Here is a 20,200-nt window from a genome sequence, read left to right on the forward strand (position 1 = left end):
TACCATTGGTTCCTTGTTGAAGGTCCCTGGAATGGGTATGGGCCCCAGTACATTATAATTGTTTCACAATCCCGCTTTTCCATTTCACTCTTTTTCCTTCGCAAAAGGCGTTTTCTTCTCTCTTTTTTTTCCCGATACCTCTCGCGTGTGCCACACGTTGCTAATGATTCTAGAGTATTCCTACTATATGCCTCATTCTTCTCTTCGGCAGCAGCGCGACACTACTGGTCATACCATTGGTTCCTTGTTGAAGGTCCCTGTATGGTTTTGTGCCTATTTGCGTGGAGGGGGAATACATTGCAACTGCAGTGATACGTTATCGAAACGAAGAGTGCTTTCGTTAAGCAATTGCGTAAGTTGAGTGGAAAATGCTGTAGCTGTCTGTTATGATTGCAGTTTATCGATGTTCGACTTGCGTGTTGTATGTGATCGTACTGCATTTGCTACGTTAAATCGGATACGTATCATTGCGCAACAGTATTGTGGTCCGAGTCTATGTTTGATCCTCGGAACGAACCTACATCCAACACGCTCGATGAATGTCTCCCATCTATTACAACGTGTTCAATTTGATTTCTTGTTTTCTGATCCGGAGACAGCCAGGTGCCCTTATGAACTACCATATTTTTGTCGTTGCGACAAGTCTTCTTTCATTACCAGACGTTTCACTGTGGCGACTGAATTTCCCGACTATTGGTCCAAAGAAATTCTCCTTTCCAATTTTGGCAATAAAATCGCCTAAGATAATTTTAATATCATGGGTAGGACAACGGTTATATGTTTCTTCTAAGCGCTCGTAAATATATCTTTACACTTTGCAAGTACATACATCTGCCTATCCGTAAGCTGCACCTTCTCTATAAACAGTTTGAACTTTCTAGATTAGCATATCGTGATCTTTAAAACGTTTGGTAGGTCATCAACTTTAGAGAGGTTTTCTTATAGTACTATGATTTCTGGAGGGGGTGACGTAGGGGTGCAAGATACCACGGAACGGTCCTGACCGGCTTTATCATGGCAAAGTCCAGGATTTATCTTGGTCCCTCTTTCATCTCAAGTGGACCCTGACCGTGGTGGCACCTGGGGAGCTGCCTTTAACGCCCGTTGAAGGTAGTGAGCTAACATGTGCCGCGTGTTCACCCATAAGTACGTTAAAAACTTGGGTTTGGGCGTCGGTTTAGTAGACCTCACCTATGAAAAAGCGAAAGAAAAGAAAAACAATCCCCTCTAAAATTGACGAACCCCGCAAACGTTTCAAGGACCATGATCAGCGAATCTGCACCAGGAATGTTCGCAATCTTTATAGAGAAGGTTCAGTTTACGCACTGACAGATATACTTAAAAAGTACAAGGTCGACATTACTGTCATACAGGAAATACGATGGATTGGGAAAAGCGTCACAAAAACATCTAAAGTTGACGCACTGTATTATTATAGCTATCATGAGGCAAAGCAAGAGTTTGGCTGCGGATTTGTAGTTAGCCGGAAGCTAAACATCTGGTCTCCAGCTTCACTCCAGTGAATGAAAGACTTGCTACAATACGGATAAAGGCAAAATTCTTCAACATTAGCTTTATCACAACTCATGCTCCAACCGAAGACAAGGACGAACAGACCAAAGATATATTCTACAAGCGCTTGGAAAAAACATACGACATTAAAATTATTCTAGGTGATTTTAATGCCAAAATTGGAAAGGAGAATATCTTTGGCCCAACAGTCGGGAAATTCAGTCTCCGCAGTGAAACATCAGATGAGATATGATAGACTTTGCAGCGGAAAAAAACGATAGTTCATAAGGGCACCTGGCTGTCTCCGGATCAGAAAACAAGAAATCAAATTGATCACGTTGTAATAGGTGGGTGACATTCATCGATCGTGTAGGATGTACGCACGTTCCGAGGATCAAATATATACTCAAACCTTAATCTTGTTGCAGCAAAGATACGTACCCGGTTAAGCGTCGCGAATAAAAAACGAGCAGACACAACACGAAAGTTAGACACCGTTAAGCTGCAATCGCAACAGATAGCCATAGCTCATTCTACTCAACTGGCCCAATTGCTTAATAAAAGCACTCCTAGTCCCGGTAACATATCAGCACAATGGCAAAGTATTTCCCACTCCATGCAAACAGCCCCAAAATACATACTTGGATACAAGAGACCTCCACCAAGAAATCCATGGTATGATCAGGAGTCGTGCTGCTACCGAGAAGAAAAATGCGGCATAAAGGACTACTTTACAATCCGTAGCAACGCGTAGCGCACGAGAGATATCGGGAGAAAAGGAGAGAGAAGAAACGTCTTTTCCGCAGAAAAAAGAAAGAATTGAAAACGCGGGAGTGTGAAAAAACCAAGATGTACAAGGGCCTGAATGAAGTCCAAAAAGTTCTACCACAGAGTGAAACATCAAACTGATGGCTTTAGTACAGGTACATTTTCCTGTAGAGAGAGGAAGGTAATTTGGTAACTGATACATATAGTGTGCTCGGGATATTAAAAGAGCATTTTTTCAAACTGTTGATATCCAATAGAATCGAGGACGACGAAAATACCGCAGATCCAATCCCAAAAGATGGGATTATGAGGTAAAGTCAGAATAATAAGGCAGCAGGCTATTCATAACCGGAGGCGGCGAGCTAATAAGGTGTATGCATCAGCTAGTTAGCACCATTTTGCAGGAAGAACGCGTACCCGTTGTTTGGAACCTGAGCATCCTGTATCCCGTCCACAAGAAAGAAGTTAATACCGTATGTACTCAGGGATATTATGCGAACGACTAAAATCCAACATTGACCAGATGTTTACCCTGCGGCAAATCCTGTAGAAGACCCAAACGATGCAGATCGACTCCTACCACCTTTTTATCGATTATAAGGCCGCCTTCGACAGCCCTCTACGGCCAAAGGTATTCTAATCCATGTCTGAATTTGGTATACCCGTAAAGCTCATTCGACTTTGTAAAACGACTTTAACTGATACTAGGTCCTCTGTTCAAATAGAAGAGAACCTTTCCGAAAAATTCGTTATCAAAACTTGTTCCACATCCTGCTGGAAAATGTTATACGAGATGCAAATGTCAAAAGAAATGGCAGAATCTACAGCAACAGCCACACGTTACTTGCTTATGCTGATGACATTGACATCATGGGACGATCAGTAAATAAACTAACTGATACCTTTAAGAACGTCGAAGGAGAACCTGCTAAAGTGGATCTGGGGGTAAACGGCAAGAAGACCAAGTTAATGGTGTCGACGCGCAATGCGCTCATAGAGCTCGGACCAACTATGAAAGTTGGTTCCTATAATTTTGAAGTAATAAAAGACTTCGTCTACCTCTGCGCTGCCATAAACACAACAAAGAACACCAGTACTGAAATACGAAGGTAGTATAACCTAGTGTTATGCAATACAATGGAGTTTTTTAGTATTTATTTCAAAAGGTTCCGGTTAGATCTTTATAGTCAGTTTAATTTGTTTGGCAAGTGGGTTAGGCCGTTTTGGCGCTGAGCGCCTCCATTGTTGTTTAAGAATAAAGCCACATCTCGACAAACAAAAACAACGCTTTATAAAACACTGATACTACCCGTGCTAAAGTAATATTCCGAAGTCTGTGTAATTGGACATGTAGATAAGGCAGTGCTTGGTGTGTTTGAGAGAAAATTTATTCGAAAGATATCCGAGCCAATCTGCGTTGACTGTGAATATCGACGTCGTTTGAACCACGAGCTGTATCTGCTATAAAACGACATCAGTACGACGTATCGAAATGCAACGATCGAGTTGCGATGATGAACCCGCTAAAAATGCGGGCTACATGGCGGTACATGCAGAACTGGCAGGCCAAGCCTTGGATGGAGCAAACAAGTGGAAAAAGAGATGGAAAGTCGCGGTATTCCAAAAAGCGAAGCAACAAACAGAATACTAATTTTTTAAATTTCTTATAAGTGAAGGGGCGGCACATGTTAACTCACTACGTTTACGGGTGTTAAGGGCAGCTCCCCAGTTGGCACCGCAGGGAGGTCTGTGTATACATGAGATGAAAGATGGACCAGTTTCTTATGGGTAAACGCGGCATATGTTAATTAGCTCATTTTACGACTATTAAGGATAACACCGCAGGCGATAATATGGGGATGTTCGTGTCCAATTGAACTTAAATAGGGGATAAAATAAGTACAGGTTAAGCATATCAGGACGTTTTCTTCGTTGAGTGGAATCCGTATCCTTCATCAACCTCATTATATTCTTGAATTCAAATTTCAGTTTCAAACTGTTGATGGTTCTTGATAATAATTGCCATATTCTGACAATAACTTTATTCTGACACCGCAGCGTGATAGAAGACCAAAAATAAGAAGACATGTGTCCCTGTGTATTTTTCTCATCACTTGCACTTCCGAGGGTATAGACGTGTATTGGTTCGATGTCTATTGACCGACACCCGAACAACAATAAGAAGACATGTGTCCCGTGTTTTTCTCATCACTTGCACTTTTGTGGCTATAGGCGTGAATAGGTTCGTTGTCTATAGACCGACACCCGAGAAACAATTATAAAATAAATTTTACCTTCACTATTTTGACCTTGAAGATGAAGTTTGTTCGCCAATTTTTTTTCCTAAAATAAGAGCTACAACGTTGCCTTAGAGAGTAAATCAACATTCTTAGCGGTTTCGAAGATACGAGCCTGACAAACTGACCCCTTTTGACATTAAGCCTTCAAGTCTTCAGGGGCATATAACCGCGAATGTACAAGTTATAGGAAAAATCGCTGGAGCACATGATTTCTTATTAGTGGTCTTATTTCATGCTGCGGTGCAAGAATATGGCGATTTTTCCATGTCTCAAAAAATTCCACACAGTGTTATTAAAATCACTGAGCAAGTTGCTCACCTTTTACCATGATTCATTCATATGTTTTTCCTGTCCAAATCTAGATAAGGAATTTGTCGTGTTAGAGAAACATTGAATCATCCATTTCCAAAATAATGAAAAGCACATGTGCTCTTATAGTGCGCGTTTTGAAATTCCAGTAATCTGATAATTTCAAAGAACTCAAAGTTTGTTGAAATTAATAATTACGATCATTAACCCAATTTAGTGTCCCGCGTATGCGATTAATTCATTAAGACTATGAAGTACGTACGTGACAATTTTATAAAGTGACATAACTAAATAGATATGTTTATGGTGTAATTGTATCGTACTTACCCAAGTCATTCATAATAGTTATCCACATTGTAAAATCATTTGTTTTTATAATTAAATATTCACGCAATGTGATTCAGTGGTAGGTTGCTATTACATTTACAAGCCTAGGGGTCAAAAGAAAATATGTTATCTTTTTCTGGTTTAAATATTGTATTTTTTACATTGGTCTTGCCAAAAAGATGAGTTTATCAAGTGCACAAATTTCGCCTCGAATTAACTATGTATATGTATGCATGTATATATGAGCATTATGTGTTAAAATTGCCGAAAACAAAAAGTATTAAATTAATGATAACTACTTGAAAATGTTGGCAATAAATCATACAGATATAAACTAGAAACACGCACGTTCCTAGTATTAAACATATGTACACATACATATATATATGTATCATACATATTTATATGTTTGTGCCTATGTATTTCGTGAATATGGCCATTTAATGTTATGCACTTTCATTTATTCACTCACCTGCGAATTTATTTTACTTAAGGGGAAGTAGTGAAATCGTGACCTAACATTAACACAGAAGAGTTAAAATTCATTCGAAATAGAGAGGTGCCAACATATATTTGTAAAATAGTATACCCGTATACATTCAGGTACAATTTTTTGTTTACTTATACAGTGGATAAAAAGTTAGCGTTATTTGAAAGCACATATCGTCGGTGTCATGCTTAAGTGTTCCATACGCCATTTTTGAAATTTTGAGATAAAGATACCTTGCAAGGTTTTGAACCATGCTCTTTCAGATTTTTTGGTCGGTTTTTCTCTATCTCTTATAGTATATGAGATAATCAGATGCCAGCATGTTCCATATCCGCTTTGTGACCCAAAAAATCTTGTCGTTTTGTTCCATATCTATAAAGCCTGGCGTATGGAACAAAACAACTTTGAACTTTTTAGTTCCATATCCATGTCGTTTGGCGTATGGAACAAAAAGAGACAAAAACGAATTGTTCCGCACCAAAAATGACGGCGTTTGGAACAAAAAATTGCCCATTTTTGCCAAGTAACGAATAATGTGGCGTATGGAACAAATTGTTTTAAAGGACTTGGTTTAAAAACTGAAGAATAATAGTTTCTAAATCCAACTATTTTTGAATATTGTATTGTAATTTGAAAACAAAAATGTATCAATCGTTTAAACAATCAATCCCTAGTTTAAAGACAACATTTTGATGGAAGTCCACAAAAATATACTCAAAAACGTACATTCGACTTAAAGTTAGTATGGACACTGATTACAAAAATGGTATTATAAGAAAAACTAGTTTAAATGTTTTATGTTACCTTAGAAATACAAAATATCAATCCGTTTTGTCCGATCGAAATTTTTACCACAAAAGATAGTGATAAGTGGAGACAATCCCTTAAATAAATGTTAAGGAAACCTATAATAATGTTCCTTATTGAATTTATATGAGAAAAATAAATATTTCATTTTAAGTCATAATTTTTAAACTCCAGAGTAGCACTTCATATGAGGGAGGTGGAACACGATTGATAAAAAGTGTTTTGGTTGAAATGTGACAAAACGTGTTCCATGTGACACAAACTCCCAAAAACATGAAAAAAAAGATTCCATGGAACATTTCAGCAACTTTTTGCAATTATAAAAATTGGCCATAACTTCTAGACTGTTACAGATATCTGACTAAAATAAACTACTGATATATTCTATGAGTTTAGTTAAGTAGAACTGAGCTCTTAAAGTATTGGATTATTGCACCATTTTTATCCTGTATGGACTTAAACATTTACTTGAGTTTTTCTCGAATCAGGCAAATGGCGTATGGAACACTTAAGCAAGACACCAATGATATGCTTTTTTATATTTTTTCCATTTTACAGTGGAGAACAAAATTGAATATCACTTGGAGCGTAGGAACAGAACATACTTACCTATGTATGTAGCTGCAAAATAATTTTTTACTTGAAACCAAATCTCTACTCCAACTGATAACAAGTTTTGCTGTGACTTCATTAACTGTTTCCTATAACATTATTTAGACGACCTAGCCGGTTTATAGCTCATAGAACAAAAGATTTTCACATAGTGGCTTATAATAGTTTATCATTGCACACAATATAGAGAAGTATCCCCTGTCCCGCCTGGGATGTTTGTGGAACAATTATATTATTATATTATTATAGCAAACCGAGATAGAAAGCAATATTTGCATACAATATAGCATGACAATCAACAAATTCAGCAAGCCATAACTGAGGGGAGCCGCCTATCACCAACTAAGTTGAAGCTGAAAACAACCCTAAATGGAAACAATGCTCAAACATTGCACGCAGAAAAATATATGTTAGAAATATGTTTAGATCCAAACAATTATTTGTTTGGGACTGGTTGCAAATAAATATATGTTTGGACCACCATACCAACATATTATATTTATGTTAGAACATATTTTTTATGGGTGGAGAGAGGATTTTTGTCAAAGAGAGTAACAACAGGGCTCTCGCGGCTGCGGAATGCTGTTTTATAATAAAAGACTGTGTGTATGGTATAATAGAAGACGCAGAACCGAAGACAGGGGGATAAAAACGTTTGTTTTTGCTTTGGTTGTGTATGCGGCCAAACACGTGGGTTTCGTGCTTTGTTTTTGGTAACCAACGTAGCAAGCGAAGAGTAAACAAGTAAAAAGCCGTTAAGTTCGGCCGGGCCGAACTTTTTATACCCTCCACCATAAAATAGTCTTAATTAAAATGGAATAATTAGGGTCCTTTCACAATTTTAGGTGTAGCAACTTTTCGACAATGGATAGACTCCTACTGCCTCCCACTATTGCTTAAATTACACTGTGAACACAAATGTTGGGGCAGAGATAATTCCTTTTGGAGATGAAAGCCTTTGGTGTGTTTATATTAAAAACCCCGAAGGACAGATCAACCGTGAGTCGAACTTCCGCGTTATGGCGTGATGAAGTTTTTGCAAGAGACCCGGTAAGCCATCATGAATTAGCATTATATCTTTGTTTGTTGTTTTTGTAGAGCACTTAAGCAATAGTGAACAAAGATATAACGCTAATTCCTGATGGCCCACAGGGTCTATAACAAAATTTTCATCACGCCATAACGCGGAAGTTCGACTCACGGCGGATCTGGGTTCATAATATACTCACCAAGGCCTTTCTTCCCCAAGAGGAATTTGCCGTGCCCCAGACTTTCACCTCCATTTTGTTGCACAGTGTAAAATTCTCAAAATACCGAACATCGGGAGATACCGTTATATGGGGGCTATACCAAAACATGGACCTATGTTGACGATGTGTCGCTGGAGATGTTTTATGACCACTGAGAACTTCAAATGTCAAATTACAGCTATTTCGGTTAAAAATTGTGGCTAAAATTCTCAAAATACCGAAAATCGGGAGGTACCGATATATGGGGGCTATACCAAAACATGGACCTATGTTGACGATGTTTCGTGGAGATGTTTCATGACCACTGAGAACTTCAAATGTCAAATTACAGCTAGTTCGGTTAAAAATTGTAACTAAAATTCTCAAAATACGGAAAATCGGGAGGTACGGTTATAAGGGGCCATACCAAAACATTGACCTATGTTGACGATGTTTGGTGGAGATGTTTCATGACAACTGAGAACCTTAAATGTCAAATTGCAAATAGTTCGGTTACAAATTGTGGCTAAAATTCTCAAAATACCGAAAATCGGGAGGTACCGTTATATGGGGGCTATACCAAAACATGGACCTATGTTGACGATGTTTGGTGGAGATATTTTATGACCACTGAGAACCTCAACTGGCAAATTACAGCAAGTTCGGTTACAAATTGTGGCTAAAATTCTCAAAATACCGAAAATCGGGAGGTACCGTTATATGGGGACTATACCAAAACATGGACCTATGCCCATATCTTTTGGCATATAAGTTTGTTGATCACTAAGAACCCTAAGTGCCAAACTATACCTAATTCGGTCTGCAAATCTGGTGAAGAACGTCAAAATACCTCAAATCCGGAGGTACCGTTATATGGGGGCTATACCAAATAGTGGACCGATATAGCCCATCTTCGAACTTGACCTGCCTATGGAAAAAAGTTCCTCGGGTGCAAAATTTCAGCACTCTATCTCCATTATTGCGGACGCTAGAGTGATTACAACAGACGGACAGACGAACATAGCTAGATCGTCTTAGAATTTTATCCTGATCAAGAATATATATACTTTATAGGGTCGCAAATGATTAGTTCGATGTGTTACAAACGGAATGACAAACTGGTATGAATTTTATACTATGGTGGAGGGTATAAAAACTGGTATGAATTATGTTGTTTTTATACCAAACACCACTTTGTGGAAAGTGTACTATAAGTTTGTTTTGGTAAAAATTCATGTAACACCGCGAAATATTGGTCCTAGACCCCCAATGTGGTATACCAATCTTCATATCTCGACGAGATGAAGCGATTTTGAGATGTGTGTCCGTCCGTCTGTCCATTATAAATTGTAATCAAACTGCAGGCCGTAATTATGGACCGATCGTCACGAAATTTTGCACGGAGTTCGGGCTTAGAATAGACACCTGTTGTTTTTGGTGATGATCGTGAAATATTTAGCGGGTGGAATGGACCAAAAACATAATTTTTATCCGATTTTGTAACTGTTCTGTAGGTCGCAATAATAGACCGATCGCCTTGAAATTTCAAATAAGATAAGTGTATATGACAAAGAAGAAGCTTGCAATTTGACCAATGCAATGGACCACAACTTTTGTGGGAAAAATGTGAAAATTTTTAATATACAGTTTAGGTCTTTATTCCTGGAAGATACTTTCCCGGCAGTAAGCTATACTTGGAAAGGAAGCTCTTGATCTTTCTATTGATGTCAATTGTGTTGGTGAACATGATCAGTTAACAGAGTTACAGCCTAATATATCGTGTTATTTGTTTGTTGTATAATCCTAAACACGCTAGAGGTATCAATTGTAGCTCAATGGTCACAAGGTAAGAATTTATATCGAAGAAGATGCCTACATGGTGTCCTAAAGCACAACCTTTGGCGTGGCTGAAATACTCAGGAAATGTCGTCATCATTACTGAGGGTATGTGGTCTGACCCGAATTTCTTAATTTTCTACTTGTTTTTTCTTCAATTTTCTAAATACAATCGTTGTGTAAAGACGGTAAATTGTGTGAATAAATCAGTGGTTTGTGTTTTCTTAAAGAAATTGCGCCTTTTAGTAAATTAAATGCCCAATACATTTTATAATTGGAAGTATTGAATCAAAAAGGTGAATGGAAATATTTTATTGCACAAAGAAGAAATCGAAATTTATATTGGAAATTACATACATACACATACAATTTGAAATATGGATGTACCTATTTATTACATTATATAATCATTTGATTCCAGATGCCGACTTCCCGCTGATGATTTCAACTTTGAGAAGAGTGTGTTTTATTTCACATTTAAGGAGAAGCGTTCAACGATGTTTCTATATATATTTTTTTAAAGTGTGACTTTTTATAAATTATTCCATTCCGTTTATCTCTAATTAAAGTCTTTTATGTATTTCTTTGGAATTTTTTATGTACCCATATGTCTGTTATTGCTTTTGTGTTTGGTATCTCTATGCATTTCAATAAACCACCATTTATAAATGTGTGTATATGTTAGAGATAGAAGTGAGCGCTTACTGAGAGCAAGTGAGCATACATTTCAATGTGTTTTACATTGAAATTTACACTCCCTTGCTCTCAGAAAGCGCCCACTTGTCCATGTGTTTTTTTTTTGTGGCTTTGGGTTTGTATTTATATTATATCTAAACAAATTTTTGTTTGCACCCAAACATAAATTTGGTTGCAGGACCCAAACATATGTTATGTTTGGGACTGGTTCCAAACAAGCATATGTTTTCTGCAAAATATGTTTGGACATACATATGTTAGAGAGGCCTTTTTCTCCTCTGTGTACGGGAACCAACTAAAATGGCTGGTGGGCGCGTACATACGTCTAAAAGAGGCCACACAATTCTGAAAACTTCATGAATACATAATTTTTAAATGAAAGGAGCTTACACCTGGAAAGTTTTAGCGGATTCTGAAACTACAATGTTCATAGATGTGAAAAATCAAAAAACCAAAAAATCGCGGTCAAAGTTCACATTTGTAGCGCTTTTTTAGAATTTCACGATTTTGCTTGGAAACCGCAGGTCCTATCGAAATGGGGCGAAAGAAAATATTGTAGCCGTGAAAATTTTAATGTTGTCTATAATATTATTTTCGTAGGTTTTACCATTTTTGAGATATAGACGTTCAAATTGGGACAGTTCACTGACTGTATCGTCTCCTTATAAAACAATGTCAAGACATAAATTTCCTAACTTAAACTTATATATCTCAAAAAAATGTACAATATAGGAGAAAATTACGAAAGCCAATCTTGTAGAGAATGTTCACAACTGTAAGATTTTCTCTAGTCTCATTTCGTTAAGACTTACCGTTTTAAAGTAAATCGTGAAAACCTAATAAAAAACCTAAAAATGTTACCTGAACTGCAATATTGCAAAAATAGTAAAACCTAGGAACATATCGTAACGGTCAATCCTCTAGAGAATTTTCGCAGCTACAACATATTTTTTAGCCCCTGTTTCTTAACAAAATCGCGAAAGCCTAAAATAAACCTAAACATGTGAACTTTGACCGCAATTTTTTTTAAAAATCCCTCCAGCTGTTTTTTCTTGTTTTTGGATTTTTCTCAGCTATGAACATTATTGTTTCAGAATCCGCAAAAAATTCCTAGGTGTAAGCGGGTTTTATTTAAAGTTAGATAAGGGCAACGTACATAACATTTTTTATAAGAAGGCGATATAGTCATTGCATTGTCTCAATTTGAATTTCTATATCTCAAAAAGAGTAAAACCTACGAAAATATCATAAAGTTCAATCGTTTAGAGAATTTTTAAAGCTACAATATTTTCTCTAATCCATTTTCGACAGGATTTGCGGTTTCCAAGCAAAATCGTGAAAACCTATACAAATCTAAAAATGTAAAATTTAAAAAGCACTCCGCCGATTTTTTTTTATTTTTCTCACCTATGAACATTGTAGTTTCAGAATCCGCAAAAACCTTCCATTCAATGTTGGCTCAAGAGCACCGTGCTTTGTCAACATAGAAGTGGACAAAGTGGTAACATGTCGATACATGACCTTATGCTTCCTACAGGGTAAGTTAAATACATATGTACTTAGAGTGACTTCAAAAAATTGCTGATAAATAAAAATTTTAAAATTATTTTCTGTTACCTTTTCTGTAGAATCTCTTTGTAAAATAGTCATTACCCTAATATACACGTTGGAGGTAAAGGAGTACTTAGCAGTATGTAGTCCTTGCGATCATAACTACAAAAGTGTAATTTGTTATCTATGGAAGCTAATACTTCCCGAGGCGTGTTCCCCTAAAATGTCCCTCACCTCGAGTACAACCCAATAATTTTGTTCTACATACTACATCCCTCGAAATGGCCGAAAAGTCTCAAAACGAATAGTTTCATTGTAATATAATGTTTATTTTATTGGTGCCTATTTATTTGTTGGTGTTGATTGGATATGTCATGTGGTCTATTTTTTTGTGATATATGACACCATGGTGCAGTGGTTAGCATGCCCGTCTGATTTTGATTCTAAGGCTTGACAATATAAACAATTATCTATACATTGCACGATGGGGCCAATGACAGGTTTTAGAGGCAAAAAGTCATTTTTTCAAGCCAGTGCACAGTGGATCCACCCATTGGCCAAAAATAAAAAAATGAATGTCAGAATTTTGGTACAACATCTGGCAAATCTGGCAGCTATGATATGGACCTTTTTAAAAATATATTAATTTTTGTTTCATTCGAACGCGATTTTCTTAAGAACAGCTTCAAAAGTCGGAACATTTGACTAATATTTTTTGTTGCGAGTACAACCTATATTTTAAGTGCAAGTAAATATATTCAGAATATCACGAAACTAATACGTATAGCGAAATATTATAGTGGATTTTCAAGGAGGAGGTAATAGCTTAAGTTTCATTTAAAAATAGTAATGCCAATTCGATCATATACTTAAATTTGAATTAAGGTTTTAGTCATGATGCCCACCAGTGCCCACCTCGGGAATAATTTTCCAAAGTTGGTCATGGGTTTAAGATTATTCAGTATTAAAATCAGCTGCCATCTAGTGCCAGACTATAAATGGTGGGTCGTTGACTAAAGCTGCCTTAGAATAGGGTTTCTATGGATATATTACCGTATAACTCTGTTATCTGACCACGAACATTAACATAATTGGTATCAGTGGCAAGATGAAGAAATCTTCTTCCAAATTTGTCTTACGTTGGCGGTACGTGCCTTGCAGGAAGAACGCTATAAGATCTATATTGAAATTTTTACCAAGTTTCAGACAAAAATGTTGGTTTTTTTTAATCCGCTAAATTGGTTGAATTTTATGTTGTTTTGGAGATTGTTTTGTTTCCCCAAGCCTATTTTTGCATCATAAGATAATCCGGACCTTTGTTCATGTTATTTTGTATTAACAGCATAAAACAATTCTCACCGTCTAGAGGGGAAAGGGGGGAGAATGTTACGCTCGTGGTTTCTTAAACCACTCTTCGCAGCAGCACAAAGCTGTAACCGGCGCATTGGCTTGATTTTTACACTCTAAATATTTTTGGCCACTTTCTCCATACAAGTGCATCCACTGTGCAGTGATTGAAATCAAATAATAACGGAATTATATTCTTAACACTTTCAAACCTCCAAAACCAAAAATTACAATCGAAAAAATTAAAAAAATCTATTTCCAGATTTCGTAAAACTTAAAATTTTGGATTTTTTATACCCTATAACCACAATGTGGAAAAGGGTATTATAAGTTTGTTTTGGTAAAAATTCATGTAACACCGCGAAATATTCGTCGGAGACCCCCAATGTGGTATACCAATCTTCATATCTCGACGAGATAAAGCGATTTTGAGATGTGTGTCTGTCCGTCCGTCCGTCCGTCTGTCCATTATAAATTGTAAACACGCTCCAGGCCGCAATTATGGACCGATCGTCACGAAATTTTGTATGGAGGTCGGGTTCAGATCAGAATAGATCCCTATTCTTATTGGTGATGATCGTGAAATATTTAGCGGGTGAAACGGACCAAAAACATAATATTTATCCAATTTTCTAGCGGCTCTGTAGGTCTCAATAATAGTCCGATCAACGCGTAATTTTAAATAAGGTAAGAGTATATCACAAAAGAGAAGCTTGCAATTTGAGATGGCGATCGGATAATATTTAGAGGGTTAAATGGACCAGAACTTTTGTGTGAAAATTGTGAAAATTTTTAATATACAGCTTATATCTTAATTCCTGGAAGTGGCATTCCGGACAAGTGAGATATACTTGAAAGTGGAACGCTTGACCTTTCAATTGATACCAATTATGTTGGTGTGCATGATCAGACAACAGAGTTACAGCCTAATATATTCCGTTATTTGTTTGTAGTGTAATAATAAACTCGCTAGAAGTCGCAATTATACATCAATAGTCACGAAATTTTGCACCGGGTAAGAGTATAGGTCAAAAAAGTTGCCTACAATTTTGAATGATGATCTGATATTTTTTAGCTGTTGAAATGGACCATTACTTTTGTATGAAAAATATAAAAATTTTATTTTTGGTCGATATTTTAATTCCTCGAGGACATATATATTTCGCAAAGTAGCCTACATATGGAAAAAACTACTGACCTTTCCTCGGATGTAAATTGCAATAAAGTGTTTGCTAGACAACGGGCCTGCTGCATAATATATAATGGGTTCTGTGTAGAGAACCACATTTTTATCCCATGCTACTTATTGTCACTCCAAAAGTTTGTGTAACACAACGAAATATTCGTCCTAGACCCCTTATTTGGAACGCCGAAATTCATATCTCGACGAGATAAATCGATTAAGCGATGTGTGTCCGTCCATTAAAAATTGTAAACAAGCTTAAGGCCGCAATTATGGACCGATTGTAACGAATTATTAAGGAGGTTGGGTTCGGGCCAGAATAGAAATGATTAGTTTTTGGTGATGATCGTGAAATGTTCAGGGGATGAAATATACCAAATACAACATTTTAACCAATTTTGTAGCGGCTCTGTAGGTCAAAAAATAACCCGCAAAATTTTAAACAAAGTTTGAGTTTATGATGAAGAAGAAGCGTACAAACCAACGTGAAGATCAGATAATACTTAGCGTGTTAAATGGACTGAAACTTTTGTGTGAAATTGGTAAAAATTTCAATAACGTAGCGGTTAAACAACGGAAGTAGTAGTACTACATAAGTGGGTTTCATTACATTTTAGTTTGTGTGAACTAAATTTTTCTTTCCTGCTACAAAAATGTCTTTGTCATGCTAGATAACTTGTTGGCTTTAGTCATAAGTATTATACATTATATCTCTGATATTTGATAATTAAATTATCACAATCATTGAAAAGAAGTTCCGTGGAGAGCGCTTGTCCAGGGATAGTGGTATAGGGTATCCCATGGTCGGCTCCGTCCGACCATAGACTTTTCCTACTTGTTTAATTTTTGGTTGGAAAACCAGTGAAAACCTAAACATGTTACACAAATTAAAAACATTTGTGTACGCCTTAACCAAATAAAATACTTCTGTGCGCAGGAAAAGACCAAAGTTTAACGGGCCGACTATGTGATACCGTATCTTATCAACTTAACATTAAATAGGATGAAAATATATAAAGGGGCTATAGTAAACTCTGAACTGAATATAACTAAAATTTACCGACTCTATTCTTGGGTGATTTCGGCCAGAAGTACCAAATTTAATCGGGATCGGACTTGTTTTACGAATTTACTGTACAATAAACATCAAATCGGATAAAAAATGTATATGGGAGATATATTAAAATCTGAACCGATTTAGATATAACTTGGCAAACTTATTTATTTACCGAATTCCGCGACATTTCCCAATTTGCATCAAAATTAGGCATAATTTGCGTATTTGGTGCACCGAATACCTCAAATCGGGCGAATATACATGTGGGAGCTATATCCAAATCTGAACCGATTTCAGTATCAATTGAATACTAGTAAATGAATACAAAACTGACTTTGGAAGTGAATGCTATAGCATTCACGTCATCCTACGTCACAATGAAAATGAATGCTATAGCATACACGTCCGCAAACGTGCTTAGTTAAACCTCTCCTACATTAGACTACATTATTCACTATCCTCTGTCACAGTAACTTCTATTCGAGGTAAATAAGCGCACTTTAACCAAAATGTAATGACACTTTCGCGCTCTGACAAAAACATCCCGGACGGGGTGACTATCGTGTCATTCACATGTTTGTTGCTTCTGATGTGTCGTTTTTTGTGGGGTTTTTACCCACTTTTCAGCTGATGTGTTGATTTTTAATGGTGTTGTGCTGTGGTGCTTGTCCGCTCTTCATGACCTTTTCCCTCCCTTTATAATTATTAATTAAATGTCAAAATGTTTAATATTAACACGAATTGAGATATAAACAGATACTCACAACTATGAATAAACCAACACACTTACAGTTATATACAGACAAATGGTCGTTCTGTCAACAGACACGCATTCAAACTGTCACAAAACAACAGCAGAAAAAAAGAGCATGAAATGTCGCGTGCCGTTTCAAGTCGGATGGAATGTCATAAAAATTTAGCACCTTGCTTTGCATTGGGTTGGGTTACTTTTACAATTATGTATCCACAAAACAAAAAGAGCAGTAACACCAGCAACAACACCGCCACTAGTACATAAAAGAAACTCTTCTCCTCCTTGTGGCCCAACTAGACCGTGTTAAGCGCCTTTAAAGTATAATGGTGTAATCCTGATTATGAACGTTAAACGTAAAGTACATAGTTCAGGAAATTGTGGTCATAATTAATTTTTCATTTCATGAACCACATGACCCGTCTCCCAAACAGTACAAAACCCCTCACATTATTATGTTAAGATGGTTTGGTGCAGATTTGACATAACTATAGGAGAGGTCGCGGCATTGCTGTTGATGTTGGTTGACGGTGGTCATAAAAAACAAAAAAAGAAAGAGGAGCATGGAGAACCAAATGTGTTGGGTGTGCTCATTCAAATGTCAAATGTTTCGGGGTATGAAAATAAATTAAATGCTATTTAAATGTTTAACAAAACCATTTAGAAATTGAAAGCAAGTCATCCCTGTGAGCAGGAGCGTCTTTGTTGTCGAGATGATGGTGTTAAAGATTTGAATATTCATAAGAAATTATTAACGTAAATGTCGATTTGAGGGCCAGACAATGTTATCATCACCTGAATATGAAGATGAAGTATGAATATTTAGTGAATTTTACCTTAGTCTTTCCATTGAATTTATGGTCGTCCCGAACAGAGTGAAGCGCAATTAAACCCGCTTTGCAAGCCATTGTTTCTATTTGTATCATCAGTTCTCTTAGCATGACCTAGCCAACCTAATTTTAGTAACTCGATATCTTTATATTTCAGCACGACCATACTTAAAGGGCAAGGGGTGACTTCTTCCATATCAATGAGTACAGCTTTATTCTATATTAGCAGACCCGGGTCCGTGTTGCTGGCCCATCATATTGATTTTTAATGACAACTTTTAATGGACTTTGGGGACTTCGGGCCTCAAGTAAGAACATTTGATCGGGGGCGCAACCACCGTTGTTTCGAAAATTAATTTGCAAGCCGAGTTTAATAAAAATATAGCGATTATAAAACAATAGGTCCCCGAAATTCATCAACACATATATAGCATTTTGCCCACGGGACATTCCTGAACATTTTCTGGATTATCGGTTGAGTAGTTTTGTAGATATAACATACTTAAAAACGCGGGTGTTGTCAATTTTTCTTTCCATAAAAACTTAAGTTGGGCTATGACGAACATTTAAAAAAATTATCCAAATCGTTCTGGCTGTTCTCAGCTGATTCAACAATTATCGACAAACGACATTTGTTTATAAAAATTTGAAAATTGGTCGTGGTCGCGTCTTTAGGTCCCAAATAACTACTTATGTAGGAGACACAACCACAAATGTCTAACAAATTAATTTTCCAACCGACACATTCGTAATTATTATAAATATAGGGGAATTCCGAAATTCAACAAAATATGTTGCCTATTTACACAAGGGAAATCCCTGTACATTCCCTGACAATTTCAGGAAAATCAGTTCAGTAGTTTGTGTAGAAAAGATTCAAAATAAAAATTGAAAAAAGTGGGCGTGATCAAATTTTCTTTGCATATGGCAATGGCAAACATTTCAAAAAAATAAAAATATCGGTCCAGCCGTTATGAACTGGTGACATTTCCAACGAAGGACATTTTATTTTTATTTATATAGATTCTATATTTAGGTTAATCATATGAAACCAAATTTTTATCGCCAAGTCCGAACGGTCCTCACGGTTTGCCTGAATCTACTTTAAATGGAACGCGCTTACACCTGGGTAGTTTTTGCGGATTCTGAAAGTAAAGATTTCATAGATGAGAAAAAAAATCGCCTGAGCTCTTTTTAAAAAATCACAATCAAAGTTCACATTGTTAGGGTTTTCACGATTTTAGAAATCCTTCCAGCTAATTTTTTTGGACCTTTCTCATCTATGCACATTGTAGTTTCAGATTCTGCAAAAACTTTCCTCACGTAAGCACCTTCCATTTAAAGTTAATTAGGGCACATCATACATAAAATTGTTTTATAATAATTTTATAATCATTGTACCAATTTCAACTTGTATATCTCAGAGATGGTAAAACCTAGGGAAAAGTCATAAAGGTCAATCTTACAGGGAATTTTTACAACTACAACATTTTCTCTAATCTCATTTCAATAGGACTTGTGGTGTCCAAGTAATATCGTGAGAACCAGAAAACATGTTAACTTTGATCGCAAGAACATTGTAGTTTCAGAACCCGCAAAAACTTCCCAGATGTAACAGTGAAAATTCTGTACACGAGTAGCTGATTGATATTTTCCTATGTTTTATCATTTTTGAGATATAGAGTTTCGGATCAAACTTTCAGATTTTTTCCTAAGTCTTCAGGATTTAGCTTGAAAACTGCCAATCATTTCGAAATGGGACTAAAGAATATGTTGTAGTTGTGAAAATTCTCTACAAGATTGGCTTTCGTAAGTTTTTCCTGGGTTGTACCATTTTTGAGATATATAAGTTTAAGTTGGGAAATTGCAGTCATGACATTATTTTATAAAGAGGCTATACAGTCAATTCATTGTCCTAATTTGAATTTCTACCACTCAATAACGGTATCAATTACGAAGATAATATGAAATTTTACATATTTGTGTTTATTTCAGCTTTAGTCCATATTTTGTTGTATTCAAGTATTTGAATAACAACAAAATGTTTTACAGTGGATATGAAATTGATTAGTTGCGGGCGGAGGGTAGGGAATACTATAGTTTCAGTTGTCACCAAACAACTTCATCAGTTCCCTTTTCCGCCGACTCTGTATCGATAAACAGGTCAATAAGCCCATCCAGCAAATTAAACAAAACAAGTGAGCAAAGGCTATAGTCGGGACGGGGCCGACCATGTGATGCCCTACACCACTACCCCTGTGCATAAGCTTTTCACTGGTAAACATTTCTTTTAGGGAATATAATCCGACTACCACCAAAAATAATATGCCTCTTTCTTTTCGGGACCCCCATAAGCAACCAAAATTTCGTGACCATCCGATTGCAAAAAATGGAAGAATTGGATGCATTACCGACTATTGTGGTATCTCCCTTGTTTGACCACCTTCGCCAACCTGCTTTACATCAATGTAAAGGTAATATTTTCTTCTTCTATTGACAGGCTTTGCCGTTGGAATACCTCTACTAGAAGCCGATATATTCACAAAGAATAAAACTTTGAATTTGTCTCCAAATGAGTTTTTCCCCATTCCTACC

This window comes from Musca autumnalis, unplaced genomic scaffold (genome assembly GCF_047663935.1).
Source record: "Musca autumnalis isolate F117 unplaced genomic scaffold, ASM4766393v1 scaffold_1, whole genome shotgun sequence".
Lineage (NCBI taxonomy): Eukaryota > Metazoa > Arthropoda > Insecta > Diptera > Muscidae > Musca > Musca autumnalis.